This window comes from Crocodylus porosus, unplaced genomic scaffold (genome assembly GCF_001723895.1).
Source record: "Crocodylus porosus isolate Cpor-Errol unplaced genomic scaffold, CroPor_comp1, whole genome shotgun sequence".
Lineage (NCBI taxonomy): Eukaryota > Metazoa > Chordata > Crocodylia > Crocodylidae > Crocodylus > Crocodylus porosus.
This window is the reverse complement of record NW_017728950.1, coordinates 61,156,875-61,176,492: the sequence shown is the minus strand read 5'-3', so window position 1 is coordinate 61,176,492 and position 19,618 is coordinate 61,156,875.

The following is a 19,618-nucleotide window of genomic DNA, read 5'->3' as shown; positions in this document are numbered from 1 at the left end:
GGGCGGCTAGGGTCTGGAACCAGCTTCCAAGAGAAGTGGTGCAGGCTCCTACCCTGGGGGTGTTTAAGAGGAGGTTGGATGAACATCTTGGTGGGGTCATTTGACCCCAGTATTCTTTGCTGCCATGGCAGGGGGTCAGACTAGATGATCTGCTCAGGTCCCTTCCGGCCCTAGAAGCTATGAAACTATGAAACTATGGATCTCCATGCCTCATGAGACACAGAAATAGACCCTATCCTCATGTAATGTTGTGCTTGAGAGCCAGGCCCAACCAGCCTACTTTATTTCAGGGACATTATATCTGATGCACCACAAAAGGACCCGGTAAAAGAAACAATAACAATCACCCTTGTTGAAGGTGGACAATTCTTTCAGGAAACCATGTCCTAAAATGATGAACTACATTTTTGTACTCTAGAAACTGTATACTGAGTTCAAATCCTACTGCATAAATGGCTCATATTGCAAGGTCAGTTGGATATGACTTTTGAGCCCTACCATGGTTTAAATCAGGAATATGCCCCAGGAAATTAGTTAAATTAAACCACTGTAAATGAAGGGAAATGAGGATCTTTCTTTCTTGGCTTCCTGAAGCATTTATCATTTAAAAAACAAACAAAAAACTTGTTCATGAACACTATGGTTACAAACACCTTACAATATATGCTGCCAGTCTGTCTCTGGCATTTAATTTGTTTATCTTCCACCCTAGAGTGTTGTGTAGTACTGCTCTTTACTATTAAACAGCTGCTATTTTTCAGAGGTTTCACATTTCCAGTAATGGATGATTATTTTTCATAGTGGGTACATCTACACATGCAATTAATGCTATGCAGTAAACTTCAATGCCAGCTGAGCTGCAGGAAATTGCTCCTGGGTGCAGCATCTACATGTGAGCCCAGAACAGGAGCAATTTGAGTTGTAGTGGAGCAGGCCTTCAGCTGGCTGGGTGGACTAGTTGTAATTTACACCTACAGTCAGCGTTCACACATGCAGTTACAGTGCCCTAATACTGTCAAACGTGTATATGGTGATGCTTTACTGCAGAGATAATTAGTTTATTCCATAGTAAAGTGCATGTGTAGATGCACCCAGTGGGTGTGTCCACATGAGCCATTTACTGTGGAGTTGCCCAATTAGCTCCACAGTAAATATTTCAGCATGGACAGAGTAAACTAATTAACTCCACCGTAGGTTAGTACCTATAAATTCAAGTATTATCCCACTATGGAGTTTTTTACTCTGCCACAATGCCCATTTAGGCACTGCTGGCAGGGGCACGAAGATGCTTCAGTGCGGGGGCTGCATGCTGGCTTGCTGGGGCTGCGACGACCTGGCTGGACGTGCTGTAGCCCTGGGCACATGTTCAAACATGGCTCCTAAGAGCAATAAACAGAGCATATTGTGCCAGAGTTTATTGCTGTGCATTAACTGCACATGTAAACGAACCTGCTGTGTACCATTGTGTAGGGCACAAATGTAGTGGTTGGACATGCGTTCCAAATCTGACAGCAGAATTTGGCCCTATATTTCCAAGTCATATGGGAATCCTTTGGGAGAACAGCTAACACATATCCATAATGATTTATAATGACTACTTGTGTAGCTGATTTTAGAATCCTTCTCACCCAGTCTTATTAACCAAATTCAAAAAGAGGTTGGTTTATTCTTATTCGTTTGTTTTCAGACTATCCCTGAATAGTCAGTAGAATTCTAGGGCAAAGAGCTCTTTCTAGAAATTTAATGGGTTGATAAAAACATGTAGTTTCAAAATCACTCACCAAAAATTTCATCAGAGGGGATCTCATGCTATTGCTCCCCACATGTAGCCCATATATCATTTTAATTGTAGTGCATTACCCTCTGTTTATCATCCCTTCTGAAGCCATGTGGAATACTCATCTTCTCTAATCCTTGTCTATAGTATTTCTAAAGTACTTTACAAGCTCGGAGTAACTGACTTTAATGCCTTGCAGCAGCTGAGCTGGTAGCACACATGATATCTTAAATGTAACAATCAAAGGAGCATGCAAGATTTTGGTATTTCCGCTAGCTTGCAGATGTGCAGTATCCAGGTCCAAAAACTGTAATGTCAATTTTAGGCTAAAAAAGTTTAAAACAAAATAATGACTCACTGCCCTGTGTCAACACCCTTTTAATGTGAGGGGGCACCCTCAGATAGGGATAGCACTAGTATGAAATATCAGTTATCTGAACCCTATAGTAATTTCTTTTTTGTATGTGTGTCCATGAATAACCTTGCTCAAGATTTATGTAATGGAATGTATTGTTTTATTAATCCAGAGCATATGGAATTCTCCAGGTGCTAAGCTTTGATCTTCCTGCCTTTCTGCGTATTAAGTTTTCTGGTACTCATTGACACTGATGCTCTTGATTTAAGGTAATCCTCTTCTTGTAGGAGGCAGAATAAAAGCAAGTGAACTTCATGGTGAAATTGCAATCTTTTTCTTTTGTTTGGCCTCAGGTCTGTTTGAATCTCCCCATAATTTAGTTCAGAAGAATCCAGCCAAAAGTATTAGGAGTAAAAGTAGATCCTTCTGTAACATTTTATGACATGGAATGCCATTTGTGGCACATTACATTACAGCTTGAAATATTCAAATTCACTAACTAGGATTTACATTAAAACAGCTGAGCAGTGTAAAAACAAGAAAGCAGTTTCCCATGTCCCCTGGCTGGTAATAAAGGAAATGAGTATTGTTTTGGGGATGATAGGAGAACCTGGACAGATAAAACAAAGAAAAAATGTTGAAAATATTCTTCCAAGAAAAACAGATGGCTGGCATAACATGCCACTAAGTTAATTTTCTAGGTCCTGCCCACAGAAACAGGGAAGAGAAATTAACAGGTTCCTTCCTGATTTGCTTCTTATCCATTTCCATTCAATACAGTAGGGATAGCTTCCTTATCACCCCTCATCAATGTTTTTCTTGTACCCCCTGACAACTTGTGATAAGCACATGCTGCAATAGAGTGCACTTAACACAGGACAATATTCATCAGCCTAATTATGTAGATTGTGGGGCAGGCTGCTGGAGTCAATGGATCATACACACTGGTGCATGATCAGACTCATTCTTTTCCTCTTTAGTTTTCTGTTGCATTTCTTATCCACAGTATATTCCCTAGAGTGTGTTCTGCATTCATCCCACCCATGGAATTACCTTCAAAGTAAAAAAGGTGACAGCATACATTGGAACAGGGATGGGCAGACTCATCTGGATAAAATTAGCAGTCACCCAGAATTTGATACAAACCGAAACAGAAACTGGTCAGTGGTTCAAAAAAATTGGTTAATAATTTTCCCTCACAGAAAAATTAGAAGTACTAAAATACCCTCCAAAAGCATTTATTTATTCTGGGGTGTCTGGTTTAGTTAAAACTGTGAAATAGAGGATGCCATGGACAATCCAGACCATATAGGTCTTTAAGTCTGTTCATCTGAAGATTCGATGCTGATTTGGACATAGACATAGATTTTAAAGTTTTTTCTACGTATCTTGAGATAGCAGGTCTGGCTTGTGAATGCTGCAATGCTGGGTCTGCCAGGGAGCATATGGTGGGGGGCGCCCGCATCCTCCCGGTTTGGTGATTGGCCGCAGGGGGACCTGGGTGTCCTCCCCAGACCAAGGTGGCAGCAGTTGCTGAGCTGGGGGGGCATAGGGGAGCCCCCTAGCATGCTCCCCAGTGGAGCCAGAAGTGGACTGGAAGTGCTTCTGGTCCACTTCTGGGTCTGCTGCCGAGCATGCTGGGGAGCCCCCTGCACTCCTGTGGGATGCTCCATGCACCAAAGTATCACAGCATTCACTAGCCCCAGCTACCTAGGGGTATGTAGAAAAAACATTTAAAGCTGTCTCTATGTCCAAATCTCTGAATCTTTCCGAATCTCTCCAAATTGATTCAGAGAGTTCTGATTCAATTTGGAGAGATTAAAGGTTCCTCTGATTCAATTCAGATTTGGAGATTCAGCCACCAAATTGGGCTGAATCTCCACTGAATTGAATCAGGGACCTAAACTTTGCATAGCCCTAATAAGCAGGCCTGTACCTTGTAGAACTTCGAGACTCCTGGGCTAGGGACAGACATTCAGAAAGCCAGCCTGAATTCAATTGTTGCAGGCTAGTCTAACCTGGCTAGGCTGAACCAGTTTGTAACCACAGACATCCCCTCTGAACTGAAGAAATGCAGGCACATACTTGCAGTGGCTCAGGCTAGAAGCTGGGGGGGTGGTGCTAGAGCAGCCTTCTCTTCCATTCTACAGTGCTGAGCTGAGTGGGGGGGTGCAGCCAGGCCTGAGCAGGATGCTCTGACTAGGGAGCCACACCCCGCCTTCACTGCTCATGACTAGTGAGGGAGCCAGCAGGGAGTTATACAGCATTTAGTTACACAGCAGGTAAGAGCATTTATCAGCCCATCAGGAAAACAAAAGCCTCTCTCATTAGTTCAAGCTCTTCTTAAACAACTTTTTCCAAGGAAGGAATGGAGGGACATTACCAGTAATCTGTTGATTAGCTCCAAAAAGCCCTAAGTGGACACTGTCTTGTCTGCCTTTGTTCTGTCTGCCTTACACAGACACCTCTCAGCATTAGCTAGCATACTACAGTCCGTGATCTGGGAGATAGGAGGGTGGAATCCCTTCTTGAGCAGGGAGCAGTGGGAGTGGGGGAAGGGGAAAACCAAGCAGACGTTGCTGTGCTTGCTGTCACTGTCAGAGCTGTAGCCAGGGAGCAGAGGGGAGGGGTCAGCCCAGCACTCTGGAGCAGAGAGCCCTGCCCACAGCTGCAAAGCATAGGGGACTCTGGTTTGAGATACTGGGGGAAAATCGGTAGAAAATGTACCTGTTTTTATAAAAAGCTATAGGTTTAAGATAAACCAGACATTGAGATGTGGGCCAGACATTGCATAAACAGTGAAGTCTGATACTACATTCAACCAGGTTTATCTCAAGCCAGTTTCAGCCATTTTCACACCGGTTTATGTACACTGAATGTCTGTTCTGTTACACGTTGAAACTAATTTCTGATCACTTAAACTGATTTATGTGTAAATTCATCCCCCCAAGCCCTCAAGAGATCTTCCAATAGTCCTGAAGGAATTTAAAAAGAGAGCAGCAAGCTGCTAGAAAAAATGTGTAATATACCATTCTACTATATGATCGATAGAAAATGTACCTGTTTTTATAAAAAGCTATAGGTGTGATCCAAGGCATACAAACCAATAAGTCTGGCATATGTATACAGGAGAACAGTGAAAACAAAATAATTGAAATAGAAAAACAGAACACCTGACCATGGTAGGATTCAATTAACACTGTTTCTGAAAAAGAAAAATGTGCTTACCCAATTGTTCATAATTCTTTGAATGTGCTAGCAAAATAGTGGGCAAAAAAGGGTCAGTTGAAATATTACTCATATATTTAAACTGTCAAAAGCCTTTGACAGGGTTCCTCAAAGAACACTACTTAAGAAACTAAGTAATTATGGTGTAAGAAGCAAAGTATGGCTGTAATCAGGATGGCTAGTCCAATGGTTAGAACATTATTTTAGTTGTAATTTCCTGTTCTAAACCAGACAATGTGATGGTATATTATATTCACCTTTGAGAAATGCACATGATAACTACTGGATAGAATGATGAACTATACATTTATCTTACAGGGGTCTAAGGATCTGAAGAAAGGATCCAGGTATCACTGTGGGCTGCTGAATTAAAACCTCTGTTTAATGTAGGCAATAAAAGTAAAAATGTTGCATAAATGACAGGATTGAGAATATTGTAGACATTATTATGATACCATTATATACATCACTAGTTCACCCTCTCTGCAAATATGGTATGTGCTACTGGTCAGCCCATCTCAAAAAGGATATTTTAGAGTTAGAGAGATGAGCAATAAAATGATCTGGGGTATAGAAAAAAGGTTGCATGAAGACAGCATGAGAACATTGGGGGTTGTTAGAAGGAACATGATAAAAGAGTACTGAATAGAAAGTACTTCAGTCACTTCTGTTCTCCCTGGCGCACAACAGAAGAATGAGAAACCATTCAATCAAAAGAGAAGATGGCACATGCAAACAGATAAAAAGAAATACTTTTACACATAATGGACAAATAGACCGTGAAACCCATTACATGATTCTAGGAGGAAGATGACAGTTGTACAGTTATATTTGTGAGTGTTAGAACTCGCTGACTTTTTTGTCAAAAATGGGAGTTTAGATATTATAACATTGTTCACCGAACAAGACATTATTTCTGTTGAAGTTCCTAGCTTTTGGATAAAACTTCCGAATGAAAAACTGAAACTTTCAAAATTGTATGCTTCAAATTTGGGGGTGGCAGTGATGGAAATGGTACTTTCCCTTCTCCCAAAAGAAAAAAAAAAAGAAGAGAAAAAAAGATTTTCCCCCACTTCCATTCTTTTTTCATTCTCTCCTTGCCTTTTCAATTAAAAAGAAAATTCAAAATATTAAAAAGTATAAGAATGTCAGATTTTTCCTATCAAAGATTATCTAATTTTTTATATTAAATTTTTAACAATGAAGAAATTAAAATACATATTTTGATTATTTTTGTTGAAAATTAAAAACCCCTTAAAGCACATGGAAAAAAATTCATTGTTTAGAAACCTGTTTTTGAAAATATCTATTGGATTTTTTTAATGAGCATTAATAGTTTAAAATAGGTTTTTTAAGAAGTGACCTGTATAACAGCTTAACTATTACTGATCATGCCATTCATAGGAAACAAATTATTTTGCAACAAATTATACTGCAGGTTTTCTTATACTTTCCTCCAAAGTATCAGATACTGGCCACTGTCAGAGACAGGTCACTGGAGGAGACTATAGACTGTGAGTCTGAGACAATCTCGTGATTTGTGTTTCTTGTAAAGGACAGAAAAACAAATGGGGGAAAGGAAAAGCAGAACACTGAGGCAGAACAAATAGCATATTTCTTTACTATGCTGTGGGCTTTCTCAGCTTCTCATGGATCGCAAGCCAGAATGCGGGATACTTTTTTACCAGATAGACTGATAATGGTCCGTATGAAGCCATGCATATCTGCTACAAAGGTGTTTCTGCATGTATCTGGTTGCTAGTCTCCTTTCAGAGAGAATTTTGAGGGTATTATCTACAATTGTTCCAGTGAATGAGAGTGTGAAGCCCATCTATTGTTTTTAACAAATATAATCTAGATGAGTAGGTCTAATACATTCAATTTGTAATGCTACTTGATAACTTTTATCTAAATAATCTTTATTCCCTGGACCCGATTCTCATTTACCTTAAGGGGTGTTTTAAACACTTGAAGCTACATTGAGGCCCCATTCCACTGTCAGAGTGAAATAAGAATGAGGCCTATCGTCTTCTTTTGCTGTGGTGTCCTTTATTTTGGTACAAGTATATCTGGAACCATGATTTAGGAATTGTTAGAGTGTTTAAATGGGCCAACTATTCCAATATCTGGTCTCTTAAAAGAGCTTCAGAGAAAATTAGAAGATAATTTACTCCCCATATATGTCAAGTCCTGATTTCTAATAGCTGGACACTGGCTTAAGTTCAGAAGGGTGAAGCTAATATACCTTACAGGATTTTTGTTAGCATTAATATCAGCTTAATTGGAAATTCTAGACAGCCATATACATTACAAGGTCCCTTTTGAAACCTCTTGGCTTCAATTGCTTCCTGTGCCAGTGGGTCCCATGGTGTCATCATATTTTGCATGCAAACATATATGCTTTGATTGTTTTGAAATTGAAGAGGCCATATCTCTCTTTGATAGACTTGGCCATGCCAATAGCTACTCAAGCTGAGATATTATTTATAGCCAAGGCAGTTTCTTATAGGTGGAGCATGCTGCATATCTTATCTGCATAGTAACCAGACACACAGGAACACACAGACACACAGGAAATTCTTCCCTCTTCATCTGCTACCCCTAAGCAAAGTTCTGGAAATATCTACTTTAGGTCCTTACATGGATACCGTCACTGCAGGGTACCCTCATAGTCTGCAACATACATATTGTTACTGATTCCTTGGGAGGCTGTTATTCCCTTTTTAGAGGCGAGGAAGTGAGGCAGAGAGAAACCAAAGGCAGGACGATATCGCTAGCTGACAGTGGCAGGTATCACTGTGGTACAACATGATGTGCAGCTCTTTGCATGGGGTCTCCTGAACTCAAATAGTGTAGCCATGTTTCAGCTTAGACGGAGAGCTGATTAGGAAATCTGGAAGACAGTGTGTATAGAGCATAGCAGCCTGTTTCATCACTCTTCTGCCTCACATGGTAACTCAGTAGCATAGATATGCCCATGGTCACACACAAAGCCTGTGGTAAAACAGGGAACTGAATCCAAGCCTCCTAGGTTCCAGGCTAAATCTCTTGTTATATTAGCTTACCTCTTCCTAGTGCTACAGCCATACTTCCAGTGTACTCATGTACTCCTTCTCTCAGTATAGCCCAATCCTGCAAGGTGCTTTAGTACACTCACATTAACTTGTGCCAGGAGCTCTTGGTACCTAGTAGAGTCAGGCTTTACAGAAACAGTCAGCTGTCTACCGTATACCCATTCCCTAGCTAGTCAAGATGCTTTTGTTCATACAGTGAGGTTGTCGCAGAAATGAGTAAGTATCGAAGTGAAGAAAAAAATAAAAAGGCTTTAGCTACATTAAGAGATGTAGCTCCTACAAGAGGTAACCAAGAGAAAGTAAAGAATTTAAGCTGGGGAGTTTGAAAGGGGTTGGGATAATTTATGGATGGATCAGGCAAGAGGATACATGTTCTATAGCCTCAAAAATGTTGTTAGTTTGTGTAATATACAAGGAAGACAGAATAATGGAGCATATATACATAGAAATAGTACAAATATTTTGCTAAAGTCCTTAGGGTACTGGGGAAAGATTTCCGTTCTACTAGTTGAATTGTCATAAGGGATTTTCAGGGGTCAAATTCCATATTGCAAAGAGGATATGAAACTTTTAGACTTTTATTGTATGGACATTTGAAGTAAACAGTGTACATGCTTGGAGGTTGTAAAAACAATTCACTGCTTTATGTTTGAAAAGGGACTTTCTGTCATGTGCCATATTGCAACACTGAACTTTAAATCTGTATCAAGGCATGACTGAGAAGACAGCAGGGAGGCACAACAAGTAGCACAGGAGGCACAACAGAATAATGCTATTTTGCAGGTTGCAAAATAGGCAACTTGGTAGTGGGAGTAATAGACCTTATTAAAGGGGTCTTTTAAACAGAAAAAATCATCTGGCTGCTCTATAGCCTGCTGTGTGCTACAGCTTATGAGAGTGACAGAAATGAAATGTTTTATCAGTTGTGTGCCGACAAATGTTTGTGATGGTGTTCTATCACTGTCATCTCTTAAAAATGTTGAGTTATTAGAGCTTTGTTATGAAGAACTGGCAGAACATTAGAACCCAGATCTTATTTTGCTTCTAAAACATGTAAGGGGCATCTAAGTGGCTTTAAGGTGCCTAAGCAACATTCTAGTCCACCTTAGGCATATCTACATGAGACATTTATTATGCAGTTCACTAATGAGCTGCACAGTAAATGTCTCGGTGTCTACATGTGCACTCCTATTAAGGAGCATTACATTAATTAACTCTGCAGCAGGTTAGGTCTTGTAAATACTAGTCCTAACCTGCTGTGGAGTTTTTTTTTTCATGTACAGCAGTGCTCAAGTAGATGCTGCCAGAGGCACAAGGTACTTCAACGTGGGGCTAGCCTACAGGCAGCCCCTGTGCTGAAGCACCCTTGTGCATCAACCAGCTACTCTGTGGTACATGGAGACTGGTTGGAGCAGCCTTGGGCTGGCAGGCTGACCCCTCAGGCCCTCTGCCAGCCTGGGCTGCTCTGACTGGGCTGCATGTGCTGTGCATGAATAAACTCTGGGGCAATATGCTCCAGAGATTTTTGCTCTTGGGCGCATGTTCAAACAGTGTGCATGGGATCAAAAGACTTCGGAGCAAAAAGCCCCAGAGCTTATTTATGCACATTAATTGCGCGTGTAGATGTACTCCTTGGGAAATCAGTAAGACATCTGCTTTTTAAATGGACATTCATCTTAGCCCTCAATGCTGAAATCACAAAAACCAAAAGCTTCTGCATTTTATCCAGTAAGCAGCAGGATTGGGAGCAGAACACAGAGTTCCCTCTCTCTTCAAGGCATGGTCTCTCCAATGGGCTGCAGAGTCAGGTTTTTTCTTGTATGCTATTCTTCTGGCCCTATGACTCTTGCATTCCTTTTTGCGAAGTTCCAACAGGAGGGACGGAGGATTCCCATAACTTTCTCCTTGTCAGTGGCTGGTGGTTAGAGTGCTTTTGTGTGAAAGAGATGTGAGTTGCAACCCTCTAAAGCTTAGCGGGGCTGTCACTCTCTGGGTGAATGTCCTAACCAAAGTCAGAAAAGTAGATTGTGTACCTCCTTATGTACCCAGGGTGGAACAGAGGCCTGATATTCTGGAAGTACACAGTTTGCAGGTTGCAGCCCTCAGTCACATGTCCAAGGAGCATTTCCTATTGGCTGCCTCTAGCATCTCCCTGCTTGGCATTTACATGCTTTGGAGGCAGACAAGCATCTTGTGGAGAGCATGGGAGAGCTTTGTCCCTCCTAAACTGGAATAGGATAATCTAAGTCAAATAGGCTTAGATGCATGGGGTGTGAACCAGCTGACTATGCCTAGATAGGGAGCAAGCACATGCTGCAGTTTACTGCTCCTGGGAGCAGCATGTAGAGGCTTTCACCAATACTGGGAGCTGTGCAGGTAAACTGGTGTAAGTAATCTGGGTGGGGGAGGTGCAGGCTGGATCAGGGGCAGTTTGGTGGGTCCACGGGGAGTTTGGCACTATTGTGGGGGGTGAGGGTAGGGAGGAGGAATTGATGGGTCTGCAGAGGTGGGGTTGCATGATCAGGGCTGAGGTCAGGGGGCTAAAAATATCCCAGTCAAGGTTGGAGGGTGGGAATAGTGTAGCTGCCAGGCTGGGGTGAGTGGTTGCACTTTCCCAGCCCTGGGGTTGCCCTGTAAGTGCCTGCAGGTATTTGTGAGATTGGGTTAACTCTTTCCTAGATCAGGTTAACCCTATCTCTATGTAAATTAGTGTATCTATTCAAGTGAACTTACTAAGATTGGATACACCACTTTCCCCCACCAATTTAACTTTCCTGAATGCCTGCCCAGATGGGCAGTTAGACTGGCTTAACTCTGGTTAGACCAATTTGAATGTAAGAGCTGTACATACCCATAGTGGACAGAATAAGATCTGGGACAAGATCTTTTCCATTTTCAGTGTTAGGAAATTTTAAGAAAGTATGTACTAAAGAACTAGGAGCATCAGGATAGTTTGTTAGACTTGGGGGAGACTAAATGATTTTCACCTGATGGATAGAGACCTGCACTTTCACTTAATAAAGACGTCACAGCACCATAAATAGAGAAGAAGAAAGACTGGAATGAGGATGGATCATTCAGATACCTAGAGAACTCCAAGAATTTGGAAGTGAAGATTTTGCAGGTTCTTATAAGGTGTTAATTGCTAAAATATAGCCTAAAACAGGTTTTTTGGTTTGTTTTTAAAAAAATCATTATGTGTACTCCAACCTTTGAATACTTACAAAAGGAATTCAGAGACTTAATTTAAAATTTGTTTTTGTGGTTCCTCTTTAAACAAGAGTTTTAAAAACAAATTTGCTGTGCCCTCTGTCTAGGGTACTGTGACAGTTTCTGCTTATTTAGGCACAGTAATGTAATACACTGCATGACCTAAAGCTTCCTTGCAAGCATAAAACAGTGAATTATTTTTTTGCTTTACAGCCCTTCCCAAGTACACCCTCCAATCATCTGGGAAAGTGTTATGTGGTACTTGGATATGAAAAATATGCAAAATAAATCACACTGTATTTTATAGGCTCATAATGGGAAGAGAAATATGTAAGAAAAACAGTAGCAACAGGATATAGTGTTTACCATATATGATTAAAAATACAAACTAATAACATCCAGATGCGAACCAGCATACGTGGCTTTAAGCTTTTGCCAGCAAAAGGGTAACTTTAGCTATCCTTTCATTCCTTTCATGATGGATCTTGATATTTTCTTTAAAACTGTGTGCAGGTCACACCCACCACCAATCCCTCAAATGGCAGGTGTCCCATCTGTCGTCATGCTACATGATTACCAGCCCATTTTTCAGTTAGGGATGATGCCGCCTCATTGAGCAATTTTTGCAGACAGACAGTCAGATTCTTCAGTCTGATAAAGGGGGTTAATGGAACAAGAAGAAAAGGAGCTGAGCACAAATATTTTTCCCCATCTGCCCTGGCCTTCTATTGCTAGAATGTGTACTATTTGTCTTCTCAGATTTCCACACATTACTCAGCCAGTTGTTTAAACTGGTGCTATTTTAAAGGATCTTTTGCTGCCACAGCAAAACCTTTCCCAATGTTTATACTTTTCCTCTCTTCTTTATGGTATATGGATGAACTGCACTGTATCGAAAGGTGAATTTAAACCAGATATGTTTTATTTTGAGGTTTGTTTTAGATAAGCAATATATTCCATTATGTTCCCTACCCCACCTGATGAAAGCAAGAGCCTGACACTGTTACCTGTATCCTGCTAATTAGGAACTTGGGGAACTCACTTCCATTCTCTGCTACAGACCTTCTTGGGCAAGTCACTTACTTTCTCTGTGCTTCCATTCATTGTCCATACAAAGGCACTGACACTCCTTTTTTCTATTGGAACCCTATAGACCTTTTTGGAGTAGACGCTTACATAATTGTACATACAGTACCAAGGACTGTAGGTTCATATCTCTTTTAGGGTCTTAACGTTTTCTCAACATGCAAATATTTTAAAGGCAAAAGCTGAAGGCAGGATAGCTAACAATTAGCATGTGTGATTTTTAAAGTGTGTTTTTACTCTGAAAGATGACTCCATAACTCACCTTTTAACTCCTGTGGGTACTACACTACTTCAATGCTGTGTCTGGGAGTGCCATGATGAAGAATTCCTTGTCCACTTGCTCTTGTTCCCTGCATGCCAAATCCCTGAAAAGAATAAAGATGTATAAGTTGAAGTTTGAAGCCAAAATATTTACCCTTAAATTTCCACCCTGACTTATACATTGTGTCAGTACTTTGAAATAAAAAAATACTGTGTTTCAAAGTGTGTTCATCTTCAGCCAGATCCTGCACCCGTGCCCTTCAGCACCCAGCCCACAGGGAAGTGGTGTGCTGGTGTCTTGGGGCTTCCCTGGCACTGACTGAGGCCAGGTCTGGCTTCTGTCTCCCCCCTGCCCTTGCACGATACCCTGGAGCCAGGTTGGGTGCCCAAACTCCGTGCCTGTCAAGTTTACCCAGTGGCTACCCTGTGGGTAGATCTTGGCCAGTGGGGTGGAGGCACCGCTCAACAGTGTGGGAGCCATGGTGCTGCCACCAGCTGCCAGCAGTACCAGGGCGCAGTGGCAGCAATGAGCAGCACTTGCTGGGCAAGAGCCACTTGCAGCCCCCCCCATGCTGAACTCTGCTGCTGCCCACCTGGCTGTGGCTGTGGCTGCAGCTCTGGCTGCAGTGGCCACTGCTGACCTGCATTTATAAGGATAAGTTGACAGCCAGGTTTAAGCACCTGACGTCTCCCCTGGAGGTGGCTCTGGTGAGGTTGCACTGGAACTACAAAAATCCTAACTTTTTTGATCAGAAATATGGGGTTGACTTATATACCATGTAGACTGGTACACCATTAAAATATGGTAGTCAGTGAACAAAAAAGACCAGCTCATTTGATTTCCTGTAGTTCTTTCAAAGGTCATCAAATGGCAAAAACTTCTAGTTGAATTGAAGAAGTCACCTAAAATCACCAGGGCCCTATTTAGGCTATTTAGTCCCCTGACACAGCAAATACCTTATAGAATTTGTTCCAAGGTACAGTAATGTATCAGCAGGGATACAAGGAATACTGATTCCAGTGCAGCTTCCCTTCCCTATTGTCCCAGTCTCTTACTTTCATTTGGTCTTGCATTACCCCGTCTTCCATACTATATACTAGAAGAATGTCAAGTCTGTGGTATACAATCCAGACTGCAGAATAACAATGATTGTTAGCTGATGGTATCTGGTTTCACCAGTTTCTCTTTTAAATTGAACACTGGCTTTGTGCAGCATGCTAAGTTCTTTCAGAACAGGCCTGAAGGGTGGGAAAATAGGAAACTCCTTAAGGTTCTTCTTCTTTATTAAAGTAATTGGATCACCATATGAACAGACAATTCACAATTCAGCAGGGAAAAATCAATATGGAGGAGATTTTCACTGCAGTTTATTGGACAGAAAGCCTTATATACTTAAATACCATGAGAACAGGGGAAGCCAGGTACACCTCAAAATATTTCAAATGAAAGCAGAATTTTCTAAACATTGGCAGTGATTTTCTTTGTAAATAGGTTTAACCTTGGACCTTCTGTCATCTTGTATTTTTACACAGGAAATTAATTTTCTGCATCCTCTGTGCACATAGAGAAGAGAGAAAGTTGAAAAACTCCAAGGGATTTCCAAAAAAGCCTCCATATAAATTTTAAAATTAAACAGATGTTATATGATTACCATTAAATCTGAGCCATGGGTTCCTAGGTTATAAACTATACATGATGTTCTGAAGCAAGAGATGAAATGGATTTTTTTCAATTACAGAAGGTTGTTCAGATCAAAAAGATCAGGATTTAGATGAGTCTGTCAGGGCCTTGGGTTTCAGCAAGAGTTTATAAACATCCAAAATAAGTAAATGCGCTCACTGTAGCTTAGTAAACAGCCATGAAAGGAGATGCTCTGTGGCTGTGCAGTTCTTCTGGAATGAAAATATGCGGTGCTAGGAGAATGGTTTGCTGAAGTCCATGGAATTTTTCCTCCCACTGCATTGTCACCCATGGGAGTTGGACTGAGTGCCAGGTGAGCTAAAACAAAACATTTGTAATTGTTCTGATCACCTGCTGCAATGTTTAGCCCATACTGACAATTCCAGAAGGACTCACATATGATTATCTTGGTGCAAAATAGCCATTTGATGAAGCACTGTGACTGAATAGGAGGGTACTTGGCATTAGTAAGGAGTTGCCACAACCTCCTTGGCTTATCATTCTGAACCTCAGGCTTAGCCCTCTAAAGCCCTCCACAGTCCAAAGGTGCGACTGCAGCTTGTAGAGACATATTCAGTCTAGCCTGGAACTTGCTAGCTCAGGTACTGATAGCAGTTTAACGTGGTGCAATATGCGGTATGCTGCAGGCTGCAAAACTTGCCTGAGCCTTTGGGTAAGTACTCGGGAAGCTAGCTTGAACAGCGGTGTATGATGAGAGCCACACTGTTGAAGTCACTGAGCTATCTTAAAGCTAACTTCATGCATATCTACAAGAGAAAGCATCCTATTTTGGATTGCAACATAGACTTACCTGAATGTACATGGGCTGGGATTTTTAAATGGAGCAAAGTACCCAATTCTCATTGAGTATCATATCCTTTGGGCGCCTCTCAAAAACCTTGCCTATAAAGACTTCTTCTGTCTTCCTCTCTTGCTCTCTCCAACATTTTTGAAACAAGGAATGTAGAAGGAAACCTTGGGGTAATTCCAGTAAGTTTGTTTGTTGAGGGGGAAAAGGTAGTTTGCAGAGTCTTTTCTCTCATAACATGTCTTCAGATGTGATTATATCAGAGTTGATCATTGTTAATATTTTGATTATTTTCATTGTTGCTTTCCTCTTCAAATGACTTGATCATTTTAAAAAAAAAGGCCAGACCTAACAAATCATCTGCTTGTAGCTGTTTCTTGTTGTGGCCTGCCAATTGACTTAAAGGTGAAATAACTCCCAGAACCAAGGGAGGGCTACGTCAACTTTTAGTTCAGCAGATTTTTTTTCTTTGGGTATTATGCTTATCACCATAGTCTGTTATTTTCTGTGACAGCTATTCTCAGTCTTCAAGTCATGTTTTTGAACAACACATGCAGCCTAATCATTTCAAGTTCTTCTCCCAGGAGGCCAAATTCCCCCCAGGTATGGTAATACTGATAACTGTAGAATTACACCAGGAATGGTGCAATAGCTTTCAGATGCATCAGGGATATTTCTTTTGAAATAAATGAAGTATTAGCTTTAACACTGGAGGCCACAGCCCAAATATTTGGCTGAAAGAAAATGTAGAAGAGAGGAACTGGCTTGACTGCAGTTGAATGTATGTCTGTGTAAAGCAGACACAAAGCTGGCACATAGAATCAGAAAATGAAGGGAGACACCAAGAAAAGCACTTGTAGTGTGACCATGAGAGAAGACTAAGAGAAAGAAGAGAGCTTTTCTGGGCAGTGTGTGAGCTGGAGAGAGGCTTGGAACCATAAGCAAAGAAACTACCTCCTGTTTCTTGACTTCTGTTTTGTCCAGGGATGCAGCATATTAGGTACAGACTTCGTAGACTTGCATTAAATAATGCCTTCCTAATGGAAACAATTGATAAGACATTCCCCCCAGGTATGGTATTTGCTAACTTTGAGCTAAAAGTTAAGACAGTAGGTCTCATACTATACTTTGGCTTTGTACCCGCCAGTCAAGTTTTCTTTTAATTGTAGGCTAGTAACCTGATGATTTTCTCACCCTTCTGCAGCTGATGACAATTTGCCCTTTTACCGCTTTGACATAAGATCATATTTCTAAGTCATATTCTAACTTGTCACTATAAGGGTGTGTTGGCTGTAGACTTTCCTTACCCAAGTCAAGTGACTTTCCATGTTAACTTTCATCTTCCCAAATATGTCCTTGTTCAGCCTTATTTTGCTCTTGATTTCCTCCCATCTGTTTTCTATTTCTATCTGACCCTGAGCAGCTGTCCAAGGTGTATATATCCTTTTGCTTCTTTCTTCTTTGCCGGGACGACTTTCTGTTGAATATCTATTTAACGTGATTATTATTTGGATCCTTTTCATTTTTAAACTTACTTCTGGCCTTTTTGACTGAGCTCCTCGATCAACTTTGTTGTTCAGGAGCAGGGGATGTGCACAGAACAATGTGCTCTGAGGTGTTTTAGTCATTCTTTCTTTTTTTTCTTTAATAACCTTTAGTCCACTAATATTCAACACTATGTGACCTATAAAGGGATGTATGCTCCACAATATTTCCACACATTAGGACAGCTTGCATGCACAAAACTAGCTTACGGAGGATTGAAAGAGGAGGAGTGCTATTTTCAGAGCATGGTCATTTTTTCTTGCGAAGCCCCAATGGGTTCTTAGCAGGATTCTGACTCCATGACATGAATAGGACTATGAGGCTCTACTAGATCTCCACCCTCCCTTAGCTCAGAGGACAAAGAAGCATAGAAGATTACAACCCCTAGGCATACTTATTAACTAGACCAAACTCCTGCCCTACCTCAGAGACCCCCAATTCTGTACACCGCTAACAGTTAATCTTGCATTATTTATTTTGCCTGGATTTTTTTTTTTGTACAAGTAATTATTCCTATGGACTAATTTTTATAACAGCTCCTTTTGGTAGGCAAAAGGAAACTCACACTATTCTTGCAAAATGTTTAAAGCTAAATCCTATAGGAGGTATGTCTGCTGGTTCATTAGAATCACTCTGATTTCCTATTCAAGATATTTTGTTTCCCAAGGGACAACAGCTATGAGAAGTCCCAACACTTGGCACACAGTGAACTGTTGATTATGGATTCCTAGACTGACTACTGCACGAAGAATGGTTCAGCTGAACATGTAGAGTAGTATGCAGGCACAGCAATCACTGACAGAATAAATGATTTAGGGATAAAATTGGGGGTGCATAAAGAACCTGAGATATTATAACAAATAATAAAATATATAGATAAGTGGAATGCAGAACAGAAGCATAAGCACATGCAGTTAGCAATATGGAAAAATTAAAACAATGATAAAAAAAAAAACAGGAAAAGTATTCTTTGTCTTTAGTTACACAAGAAGAGCTATATTTTATTATAGTTTTTTTACTTATATATACAGTTTGATGTGTATTGTGCATACTTTTATCTGATTAGTCTTTCAAGGAGATAAATCAGATACATTCTGGACACATCTGATTTTTTTAAAAGAGCTTCACCAGAATTTATCTTTGTTCAAAAGAATATAAGTTTAACTTTTTCCCCGTTTTTAAAAAATCACCTGATATCAATTAGAATTCCTTTACTGCTAGGCTGATTTATAGTACTGTAATACAGCACTGAAAATATGAAAGCAGAGAAGCAGTATTTCAAAATGCAGCATAAAATCAACAATAAAATGTATATTTATAACCTGAAAAGTATGATTTCATCTTGGAGAATTACCAAGCTAATAGCAGTAATAAGTATGATTTTAGTTGTACCATATTGTACTTATTAAACACTTCAGGGGACTTGTGAATAAATCAAATCACAAGATCATTTCTGGATATTTGAACATATTTTTAAATATTGTAAAAATGTGGAAAACTATCACAACTGGTTATCATTTGTTCATGTTTTCCAGAAAGGTTTTAATCATAACCCTCATTGTTACATCTTCCAAGATATTGGGCTGATGCCTGTAGGCTGGAAAAGTGACTCCATTTAATAAATGAAGATTTAATATCTTTAGGAGATAAAATTAAACCAGAAAAAGTATGTGCAATAATGTGAATAGTACTTGCTATCCCAGGAAATCTTGTCTGGTGCAAAAAGGATGTTTCAGAGGAAGGTGGAGAAATGTTTTATTAATAAACATGGGACATGACCAAACCCTGGAGCCAGACTCCTGAACTAGAGTATGGAAAGTCTGGATCCAAATCTGTTCCTTGGACTTTATAACAGGGCTGGACTCCAGAATTGGAAAAATGAGATTTTCTCATGCAAGTGAATGAGATAAATTATGGAAGCATAACAATAACAATAATTTACAGTATTACAGTAAAGCCTATAGGACCCAGGCAGAATTGGTGCTAGGTGCTGTACAAACACATGGTAGGAAATAGTCACTGCTCTGAAGAAATTACAGTGTAAATATAGAAGACAATGGATGGGAGAGGGAACAGACAGAGACCAAGGTTACACAGCGGAAAAATGGAATACAGCTGGAGCCTGCTGACGATCAGGACTTCAGTTTATAGACTGACTCTAACTCTCTTGTGTTAATATAAGAAATTAATGGCAACTTCTATTAGGGACCAGATTCCTCAGCATGTGTAAATTGATGTTGTCCTTGTTGAACCTTATGAGATTTCTTTTGGTCCAATCCTCCAGTCTGTCTAGGTAACACTGCATCCTAGCTGTACTCTCCAGCATATCTTCTACCCCCCACCCCCAACTTGGTGTCAATCATGAACTTGCTAAAGGTGCACTCAATCCCATCTCCCACATTGTTAATAAAGATATTATTCTTTGCTGGAATGATCTACTTGGGGACAGCCCTTCTTTGAGCATGGGGTTGGACTGGATGACCTCCTGAGGTCCCTTCCAAATGTAATTTCATAGATTTCATAGACATTAGGGCTGGAAGGGACCTCGGGAGATCATCGAGTCCAGCCCCCTGCCCAAAGGGCAGGAAGTCAG